The sequence below is a fragment of the Urocitellus parryii genome, chromosome 5, assembly GCF_045843805.1.
Source record: "Urocitellus parryii isolate mUroPar1 chromosome 5, mUroPar1.hap1, whole genome shotgun sequence".
NCBI lineage: Eukaryota > Metazoa > Chordata > Mammalia > Rodentia > Sciuridae > Urocitellus > Urocitellus parryii.
The window spans coordinates 130143959-130156172 of NC_135535.1; positions in this window are offsets into that span (position 1 = coordinate 130143959).

Here is a 12214-nt window from a genome sequence, read left to right on the forward strand (position 1 = left end):
AGCTGCTTCCAGTGTCTACTGTAGCCCCAGAAGCCACCTTATTTCTTCAACATCTGTCCATGCATTTTTGGGCCAAGCCTGCTACACTTCCCAATAGGTACCTAGTGAGTGTGGGGGACAGGGGTCTTCTAAGTCGTCCTCAGGTAGAAAATGGATCGTGGGGATGTGCTGTGGAACTTCCTTCAGTCTGTGGACCTGCCTTTGCCATTGCTGAATCTGGAGGTGATTTCATCCCACTAGAATGCCAAAGGAAACCAAGGCAAGTCCCAGCTGCCCTAATTTTGTGATCTGTCCCTGTGCCCTGCATTCCAAAGGAGACTGTATGTTTCCTAAGTCCCTGGTCTTTGGGGATTTGGAAGAAAGTATCTGAAAAGTATTTGAATCAACTTGAGGGAGCTGAGTGATAACCACCCTGCACTTGTGAGGTTTTGAGGGTCTTAGTGCAGGCACCCCCCAGCTCTGTAGGCAGTGTTGCTGGGGAACAAAGTAGGCGTGTCTTCCTGGACTTCTATGTGGAAGCTCTGCTAAAGCCTCTTAATTTTTGTTCTGGGAAAAGATAAGGGCTTACAAGCACCTCTCTCCTTGTTTAAAAACCCCAACAGCTGTCAGGATTGTGCTCCATAAGTCCTAGGGGACCATGCAAACTGCATCATCCTGTTTCTATTCACAGAGGTATCATTTCCAAATGAGGATGAGGATCAGATGCATGGATCAGAATCACTCAAATAGAGGGATTCTGAGCAATATTTTGGGTTGCAAGTGGGTTCGGGGTTTTATATCTGTTTTCCCAGACCATGTGGCCACGCCTGAATTTCATTATGAAAATGCTCCCCCACAGCCTGATACCTGTAAGTTTCACTACACCTGGTCAGGCATCCAGACAACCAGCTGGAAGTGCAGGTCACTGTCCCATAGATTTGGTTCCCATCAGTCATTTACCGAGATGCAAGCAACAAGAATGAAGTTGTTCGGATGCTACCAGCAAATCACCTTGAGAGTCTTCTCAACTGTGTTTTCATCTTACTAGGTTATATGTTGGGCTTCCAGTAAGCCAATGGCAAGGATCCAAAAATCCAAGTGGGAGCTGACCATATGCATATAATTGAAGAATCATTTGCATTTAGAAGAGGAACTCTAACCAGGGAGAACATGCATCATGGTGGCACCTACCTGGACTCCCAGCTCCTCAGGAGGCTGAGGCAGGAGGATCACAAGTTCAAAGCCAGCTGAGCAATTTAGTGAGAGCCTATCTCAAAATAAAATTAAAAGGGCTGGGGCTATAGTTCAGTAGTTAAGCACCTGCCTAGCATGTGTGAGGCCCTGGGTTCAATCCCCAGTACACAAAACAAAAACAAACAAACAAACAAAAAAAACAAGAGAACCTCTGTGGCAAAACCTGAATTCTCTATATGTAGAAAATATTTCAACTTGGCACCATAAAATTGGACATACTTGTTTGGGTGCATCTTCTGCATCATTCAGATATGAAGTCAAAGCTGAATAAAGAGAACTCTGGGCCATGTCACCAGAGCTTGTCACCGTGAAGTTTGGCATAGACTTCCTCAGTGTCACCTCTGCAGAGCAATCTGAGCAGAAGGCTCCTCCCTTCCACCTGGTGTCTGGCCGAGTCCTCCCTCACCTGCCCATTCCCAATCAAGATGCCCAATCCTATCTGGGCTATAGAATCGCCAAGGCACTTGTTGACAAAACAGTTCCAGGCCCCACTCCCAATTCACTCATCAGACTCTCCAGGTGTTGGGCAAAGGTCACTGTAGATACAAAAGCTCCCCGAGATTCTGGTGCATGCAGATTCATAAATGCCACTCCAGCACACAGTCCCAAACCTGGCTCCAACATACAAGCAAGGTGCTACCAGATCCAGAGGTCTGCCCATCTTGCCTGGGGGCAAGGAGAACTCAGAGGCACTAACGTCTCCATATCTTCGATGACCAAAACTGAAAGTGTCAGAAAGTTCAGTAAAGGGTTACTCCAATGGTTGGCTTCCAGCAGATTCCCACTCATGTTGCCATAGTAGAGGTGTCATAGCTTGTCTCCCTTGCAACTAAGGCCTATCGTGCCTCCCATGTCAGGAACGAGCCACTGTATGGAGCTTCCCATCTATCCTGACCTCCCCAGTAACCACACCTACACCGTTGGTCCAGTATGCTACTTTCCCACAAGGAGAGTGCCTCCCAATTGGAAACTTTTGACCATGTTCAACATCACTAGTCATTAGGAAAATGTAAACCCAAACCACAGAGAGATACCACCTCATACCCACTAGGGTGGCTACTATAAAAACAACAAGAAAAGATGGAAAATAACAAGTGTTGATGATGGTACAGAGGAACCGGAATCCTTGTGTGCTGTTGGTGGGAATGTAAGATGGTGTAACTCCTATGGAAAATAATTTGGTAATTCCTCACAAAATTAAACATAGAATTACCATGTGATTCAGCAATTCCATTTCTGGAGTATATACACTAAAAAAAAGGAAAGCAGACACTCAATTAGATGTTTGTCCATCCATGTTCACAGCATTATTCACAGTATCCAAAAGGTGGAAACAAGCCAAGCATCCATCATGGATGAACAGATACACAAAACAGGGCACATTCATACAACATAGTATCATTCAGCCTTAAAAAAAAAAAAGGAAATTCTGACGTATGTTACAATATGGATGAATCTTGAAGATATTATGTTCAATTAAATAAGCCACTCCCAAAAGGACAAATAATGTATGGTTGTACTTATTTAAGAGAAATATCTCAGTTATATTCATAGACAGAGAAAGTGGTTGCCAGGAGCTGGGGGGCCAGAGGAGATGGGGAGCTCTTTTTTAATAGGTACAGAGTTAAGTTGGAGGAAAATTTTAAAAGCCTGGGGATGGATGGTGACGAATGTATTTAATGTCATTTAATGGACATTTTAATATGGTTAAAACGGTAAGTTTTAGGTTATGTATATTTATCACAATCCTAAGCAAACAAAACATAACAAAAAGACTTCTACCTGGTGCAATACATTCCGTTTACCCACTGAAACATCCAAGAGCAGGCTAGAGCCTCAAGGAGATGCCCTCCCCACTCCTGGCTCTTCTGCTCCACCTTGTCCTGCAGAAGAAAGAGCCAGGGGAGTGAGGGGCAGGATTCAGGACTCTGAGCAAGAGAGTCTGCTTAGTGCTCCCCTGGTCACGGTGAGCAACTGCACTGACTGCACAGAGGGTGGTGGAGGGAGAAGCAGCTCCAGGGCCTGCCCCGAACCCTGGGCTTCCTCCCTTGCCCAGTTCAGTGACTACTCTGCCTCGTGGTCCAAGCTGCCTCCTGAGCTGCCTCCCCACTGCTCCAGTCTCTTGCCCCCAAATCAATCTCCCTTACAGACCATTCCCCCAGGGTAGCCCAGGGTCCTGACGAAAGCACCACCCTCATCCGGAAAGTTCCTGATCACCTCAGAAAAGAGCTGGGCTCCAGAGGGCAGAGTGCAAGGTGGCCATGTGCCGGATCTCTGCTTCCTGGCCTCACTGCCTGCCTGTCTCTGCCGCTCCCTGAGACCCCAAGCTTCTCTAGGCCGACCACACCTTTTGCACATGCTCCTCCTATGTCCACGCTGCTCTAATGTCTCCATCAGAAGATGGCAAAACACCACGCCACTCCACTGGTCCCCAGGAACACACAACCTTGAAGTCCCCAGCCACCATACTGGCAGTCCACCATCCTAGGTCACCAACTACAAAGAAGCTCACACCAGAACAGTGGAAAGAAGGCCTGGAGAGGCCCTGAGAGCATGTGGGGAGAAAGGGAGACATGCTCGGCCTCCTATCCAGCTCCAGAAATGGGCTGACAGGATCCTTCTCAGATTCCTTACCCACAAAACTCTAAGAGATAATAAAGTGATTGTCATTGTTTTAATCCATTAGGTTTTGGAGGGTTTCATTACCCAACACAGATGGCCAGACCCTCTCTCCCAAGCTCCCTTCCCTCTCCACCCTCACCCTCTCCCTGCCAGCCTTCTCCTGTCTACTTCCTGTGGGTCCTGAGCGCTCAACCTTTTCCTGTCTACTTCTGAGGGGGTTCTAACCACACCCTTTTCTCATCTACTTCCTGTTGGTCCTAACCTTGTCTGATTCCTCTAGGTCCTAACTTTACAACCTTCTCCTGCCTATTTCCTATGGGTCCCAATCTTACCATCTCCTCTCACTCCCTCCTACGTATTAATGCCCCATTTTAGACACTGTGCCCTCCAGAAGACTACCTCTGATGCCCTACCTCCTGGCCCTACCTGACGCACTGAGTCTGTCAGCACTGAGTACCTCCACCATGGTTGCACATAGTGTAATTCCTTGCCTTATTATCCATTTGTTCCTCTTACCCACTCAATGGTCACTTTTGAAGAAAGGAATCATGCTGGTCCAAATTACTGCTGCATCCCCCAGTGGCTAAGAGTACCAGGTAGGCAGTGGGCCATCCGTAAATATCATTTGATTCAGTGGAATTCTTATTTTAAACTGTGAGGTTGAAGTCAATAAAAAGAATCTTTTGATACAGGAAGAATTGCTATTTTTATAATTTTTTGAATTTTCCCAACTGGTTGTGGGACACCATGTCGATGAGCCCCCATCCCAGCCCCAAAGCAGAGTGGTTCCTCTGCTCCCCTCACCCTCTGTAGTGGGCAGCTGAGCAGGCCACACCCCACAGGGACCCAAGGCCCAAGAACAGATGTCCCACAATGTAACCCCTAAGTAAGTCCTCACATTTCACTAATGTTCTTTGATGAGAGACTCCACACCTGCCAACAAAAGGAAGCCAAAAGGCTGGTCCAGTCCTCATAACAACGTCCAAAACCCACGTTAGAACCAAATTATTGTTTGACTTTGTGATGGTGGAATGATGAGGACATTAGGCAAATCGTATTACGTGCAAGTGGGTGAATGTGCCTGAATTCTGTGTTTATCACCAAGGGAGAGCTCGGCACCAGACGACAGTCTTCCGAAGTATTTCATCATGTTGGGTTGCCAAGTCAGAAGGCCAGGGTTTTAACTTTAAGGCAGATGGGTTTTAACTTTTAAGTCACCTAAGGAAAATCAAGAGTGCTATCCTTCAGGATCAGGAAGATTTACTAAAATAGTTATTTTGTCTCTCTTCCCATTTTCCCTCAAATCAATCCAATGAATCCATCAAATTTTAGTTCCATAGATGGAGAAATAAAAACGATTCACAGAAATGAATGGTTTTCAAAGACACATAGTACCCCTATGTCCAGGTTTGGATTTGTAGTACAGTTTGAACGCTATCAAGCACACAGGAGCTTTAGAAAACCCTACAGCACCCAGAGGAGGTTCGACCTCTTCATAATCCAGCTCATTTCTCTGTGAGTTTTTGAAACTGGTGTCTCTTGAGACTTCCTAGCAAGTCAGATCAGCCTCTAAAGAATTTTTTTTAACTTTATAAATTGTTTTTGAATTGTTTTGAAACTTTTTGAATTGTTTTAAAACTTTTTGAAGTTTTAAACTTTTTTAAAGTTCTGACAGCTTCTTTTTTGAGTCTCCAGAAACTTCAAACCAATTGACCTGGCTCAGTTCCTTTGTTAAAGGAACCCTGGCCATATTGTCTCCCTATTATCTTCTCTGACAGCCCTGGTGTGATAATGTGAGGTGTTCCCCAAAAGCTCATGTATGAGACCGTGCAAGAAGGTTCAGAAGAGAAATTATTGGCTTGTGAGAGTCTTAACTCAATCAGTGATTTAATCTCCTGATAAGGATTAACTGAATAGTAACTGAAGTGGTAGGTTGTGGCTGCAGAAGGTGAGAATTCGAGCGTGGCTTTGAGTATATATTTGTATCTGTTGAGTGGAGTCTCTCTCTGATTTCTGATCACTGCTGTGAGCTGCTTCCCTCTGCCATACTCTTCTGCCATGATGTTCTGCCTCACCTTGAGCCCCAAGAAATGGAGCCAGCCTTCTATGGACTAAGACCTCTGAGACCATGAGCCCTCACATAAACGTTTCCTCCCAGTATAATTGTGCTGATTTGTCCCATTAGTCACAGCATCGAAGTAGCTAACTAAAACACCTGGGAAAGGGATGGGGTGGAGTGGGAGAAGGGCCATCAGAAGCCAGGAAGAAGAAATAAATTTCCAAAATTGTCCATGTTATATTTGAATTTAATCTGAATCCTCGGGGCTGTTGGCAGAATATGCTATGGGTAAGAGTTTTTCTAAGCAAACCTAAGTCCTATGCTTATGGCCCTCAAAAAGATTTTCCAGGTGCAATCAAACTCTCAGTGTGACTCCTCTCTTTGGGCCACTGAGACTCCAAAAAGCCAGATAAGATAGGTCCCTCCAAAGTGACAGCAGTAAGCACATCTGATTACTCCATTCTGATTTAAACCAAGGGCCTTTTGGACATTCAATGGGAACTTGGTATCAAAAAGAATCTTCTTAGGAATAATTTTATTATACTCCATGAATACTCTTAACTGAATCTACCAATCACTTAAATTCACCACCACAAGTGAATCACACATTATGAAAGCATTCCTCTCTACCATCCCTCTTACCTACAGGATTTCTGCAAGAAACAAGTTTCTAGACATTGGACAACAGGTGGTTGGGGGTCCCAAAGAGAAGAACAACAAACAGGTAAGCCCCGTGAATTTTCTGGCTTATTGTCTGGAGGCAATTTCCAGATTACCACGCAGGGAAGAGGACCCAAACAGACCCTGTAAATCTGGGTTTGGGGCCACAGAGATCAGATTGTAGAGAGGCCAAAAAAAGCCAGAATTTGCAAGGTTAAATACTGGGGAGAAAAGAATTTCAAGGAAAGAAAGTTCTGGAAACATGCAGAATGATCCCCTCAAGTCTTTGGCTGAGCAGTTATGTATATATGTGAGGGGAAAACTGCCAATGCCAGGAAAAGAACCACCAGAAATGCATAAGCAGAGCAATCCCCAAAGCTCACACACAGCTGCAAATAGTTCACGTTCTACTCATCAGAATGGAAACACCTACCAAGACACAGGGCACTGGGTGTAATCTTCAGAAGGTTATCATCTTAGTGAGGGGCTAAATAAATCTCAGAATAAAGGCTCACTGGATTTATCCTTAAAAGCTTGAAAACTATCTTCTAAAGCTGCAAAGTCCATAAAAGTTTGGTCCCTCAGTTGCATTGGCCCTATAGAAAGTTCTCATGAGCCATGTGTGAGTAGCCACTTTAGCCAACACAGATTATAGACCATTTCATTATAAAGTAAGTTCTAAAAGATCCAACTGGTTTCACATAACTTAGGTTTTTGCAGGACAAGATATAACTCCTTTTAAATGAATGTAACACAATCATCATTCAATAAAAATTGATACTTAAGTGAAAGAGCAGGCAAGGACATCTAAAAGCTAGTCTAAATATTTTCTGTATATTATAGGATGTGAAGGAAAACATGACATATGAGAAAAGAAAAATGAAATATAAAAATGTAATCCAAATATAGATTCTAGGGATGAAAAATATAATATCTGAAATGAAACATATCCTGGATGAGATTAACAACTGATTAGATATCTAGAAAAATATCAGTGAATTCGAAGATATAGTAATAGAAACTATTTTAAATGAGACTCACAGGGGGAAAAAAACCGCATCAGTGACCTGTGAGACATATCAAGAATTAAATATACATTTAACTGGATTCAAAAAGAGGGATTAAAGCAATAATACCTGTGGTTTTTCCCAAATTTGATAATAAACATAAACCTAACAATCCAAAAAGTTCAACAAATCCCAGGCAAAAATAAATCTAAATAAAATCATGCCAGCCAATAATAAAAGGAAAATTTCTTAAACAGCCAGAGAAAACAGACACATAACAGTACATTTAGGACATCAAAGATAAGACTTACAATATATGTATGACTATATCACAATGAATTCCTCATTTATTTATAACTTAATGCACCAATTTAAAATAATTAAATAAATAAATGGATGCCAAATAGAGGAGAAAAGGGGAATCGGGGCAGGGAGGAGCCCAGGGAGAGAGGAAGTACTAGGGACTGAAATGAAGCAAATTACATTATGCCATTCATGAATGTGTCAAAATGAACCCCTCTGTTAGGTATAAATATAATACACTAATAAAATCATCAAAAAGAGGGCTGGGGTTATGGCTCAGTGGTAGAGCGCTTGCCTAGCAAGCTTCACCTTGTGAAGCACTAGCTTTGATTCTCAGCACCACATATAAATAAATAAAAGCCAAGGTCCATCAACAACTTTAAAAATGTTTTAAAAAATCAAAAAGATGAAAATTACAGCATAGTTATCACCAGAGACTGAGCAAGTAAGACAGTGGGGAAGCATCTTCAAAGAAACACTGTCAACCTATAATTCTTTGTCCAGCAAAAATAGTGGAATAATTAGTTTCTGACAAACATCTAAAAGAACTCATCTCTGGAAGACCTATACCTTGAGAAATAAAAACAGGTTCTTCAAGAAGAAGAAAAATGACACAAGATGGCAATCCAGCAGTCTGAGTATATCCTGGTAAATTAACAATCTCTAAAAATGGTAGTTAAGTGGGTAAATTAAAGAGGTTTTTTTCTTCATCTACATATTTTAAAGATAATTGCTTAAAGAAAAAACTATGGCAAGACAGTGTAGGGTTTCAAGCATAAACAGAAGTAAAATAAATGTTAATGGTGGCACCAAACGTAACAAGAGGTAAAGAGAACAATTCTGTTGTAAAGTTCTTATGATACATGTCAAGTGTGGCAATATTATTAGGAGGGTTTTTTTATTAAGGATTAAATTGTTCATACTAGGGCAACCACTGAAAAACAAAATATTAAATGGAGTAAAGCAAAACTATAAAATTTATCCAAAAGAAGAGAAGAAAGACAAGAAAAAAGAAACAAAGAAGGTATAAGACAAATTATGGCAAATTTAAACCCAAAATACTTAACTAGATTAAATAGAAATGACCTGAATGCCCCAATCAGAGATACAGATGTTCAGACCAGATTGAAAAAGGAAAATCAAATTATAACCTGTCAATTGATATTAACTTTCAATGTAAAGTCACAGTTTAAAACATAAGTACATAGGAAAAATAGATCATGCTAAACACTAATAAAAACAAAGCTAACACACTTACATTAATATCAAGGAAGGCAGGTTTGAGAAATAAATTTTACCAAGATAGTTATATAGTGATAAAGGGTCCTAATTTTTTAAGTTTCAAAAGACTCAAAGCAAAAATTGATAAAATAATAAGGAGAAATAGAAAAACACATACCTATAGGCAAATATTTCAATATTCCTCTTCACTGATTGATACAAGAAGTAGACAGAAAATCTGTGACGCAATTGATGACTTGAAAAATGCTGTCAGCCAACTTGATCTAACAGACATTTACACAGCACTTCAGCAATAGTTTTCCAAGTGCACATAGAACATTATCAAGACAGACCATATTCTTGGCCATAAAACAAGTCTTAATAAATTTTAAATGATTCAAATAACCAAAAAAATATTCTCTAACCAAAATTAAATTAAATTAAAAATTCACAACAGAAATCTATTTGGAAAATACCCAAATACTTGGAATCTAAATAACATTTAAATAAACTACAGATCAAATGGAAATCACCAAGTATTAAACTGAATGAAAATAAAGACACAACATACTAAAATCTGTGTTATGCAATAAGTGTTGGTGAGAATGTGGGGGAAAAGGTACACTAATACACTGCTGGTGGGACTGCAAATTGGTGCAACCAATATGGAAAACAGTATGGAGATTTCTTGGAAAATTGAGAATGGAGCCACCATTTGACCCAGCTATCCCTTTCCTGGGTCTATACCCAAAAGACTAATAAACAGCATACTACATTGTGTTAGCAGCACAATTAACAATAGTTAAACTGTAGAATCAACCTAGATGCCTTTCAATAGATGAATGGATAAAAAAATGTGGCATATATATACACAATGGAATATTACTCAGCAATAAAAGAGAATAAAATCATGGCATTTGCAGGTAAATGGATGGAGTTGGAAAAGATAATGCTAAGTGAAGTTAGCCATTACCAAAAAACCAAATGCCAAATGTTTTCTTTGATATAAGGAGGCTGATTCATAGTGGAATAGGGAGAGGGAGTATGGGAGGAATAGATGAACTCAACATAGGGCAGAGGGGTTGGAGGGGAAGGAAGGGGGCATGGGGTTATAAATAATGGTGGAATATGATGCTAACTATTATTCAAAATACATGTATGAAGACATAAATTGGTGTGAATATACTTTGTATACAACCAGAGATATGAAAAATTGTGTTCTATATGTGTAATAAGAATTGTAAGGCATTCCATTGCAATGTATTTAAAAAATAAAATCAATTTAAAAAAGAATTGTAATGCATTCCACTGTCATATATAAATTTTAAAAAGAGAGAGAGAAAAATCTGTGTTATGCAGCTAAAGTAATATTCAGAGGGAAAATTGTAGTACTAAAATGTCTATATTAGGAAAAAAGAAAGGCCGAATCAATGACCTAAGCTTCTACATTAAGAAACCTAAAAAGGAAGAGCAAATGAAATCCTAAGTCATCAGAAGAAAGGAAACACTAAACATCAACGATTTAAAAAAACAAACAAACAGAAAATCAATGAAGAAAATCAATGGTCACATAAGCTAATTGTTTGAGAAGCTCAAAAAATTGATGAGCCAAATTGATTAAAATAGAAAGAGAAAAAAAGGCAAATTTCCATGTCAGCAGTGAGAGAGGTGACATAACTACAAATTCTAGAAACTAAAAGAAAATTGTGAATAATTTTGTTCCAAGAAATTTGACAAATTAAGTAGAATTGGAAAATTCATAAACACAAATTCTCAAAGCCTGCTCTCAAATACATGCACACACATACACACACACAAACACACGCATGCATATATACATACACACATATATACATGTATCTATTGCTATCAGATTTATGTGTATATATGTAATATGTATACACATATAAAATATATACTATCTATTAAAGAAATCAAATTAGCATTTTAAAAAGTTTTTTTTTATAAGACATTCCTCACACTCAGCTTCACTGATGATTTCCATCAAATATTTAAGGAAGAAATAACATCAATTCTATATAAACCCCTCTAAAAACCTAAAGAGGAAAAACAAATTTGCAAGTCATTCTTCTCCATCCTGATTCAAAACCAGATGAAAACATTACAAAAAAATAAAACTACCAACCAATATTCCTCGGAACATAGGTACAAAAATTCTTACCAAAATTTTAACAAATTTATATATATATATAATATATATAATATATGACTATTATATGCACAATTTATATCATATATAATTTTATAACATACAATTGTACACATATTAATATAACCTAGTGGGTTTTATTCACCCCTAAAATCCAAATGTCCTTTGATGAACACATAAACTCCATCCATCTATCCAATGCCATACTACTCAATGGAATAAACACCTATGAATCTCAAATGCACTTTTGCTGAAATAAAAAAGCCAATCTCAACTGACTACATATAAAATGGAATATTTCATGATTCCATCTATATGACATTCTAGAAAAAGTGAAAGCAGAAAGACAGAAAATAGAACAGTGATTATTAGGAACTGAAGTGAAGACACAAGAGAATTTGGTGGGTAATGAAAACATTCTACATCTTGAATGTGGTAGTGAATACAGAACTGAATATGTCTTAAAATTCATAGAACTAAATATTAAACATGATGATTTTTATTGTAGGTTAACTATCCCTAAAAACTTCACTATGAAAAAAATGATAATATTATTACTCACCACCAGTATAGCTAAAATTGTTTAAATGTCAATGCCAAGTTATTAGCAAAGAAACTTTTATTGTCCTGCTCATGGGAGTGGAAGTATATACAATCACCTTGAAAAGCCATTTGACGTTCTTTACTATGTTGATGTCCACATATCTATAATCCAGCTATCCCATTCTGAAGTACATACCTAACAAAACTACACGAACTTTTTCAAAGGAAAGCAGGCAAAAGAATATTCTGAGCACCATTTTTTGTAAAACCCCAAATTGACAGGAATGCAAATAGCATTTATTAGTGAAATGGGTAGATGTTGTGAAATACTCATTCATTGGAAGCTCAAAATCAGTGAAATCTTAAGAATTATAACACATTTAGCACATGGGGGAA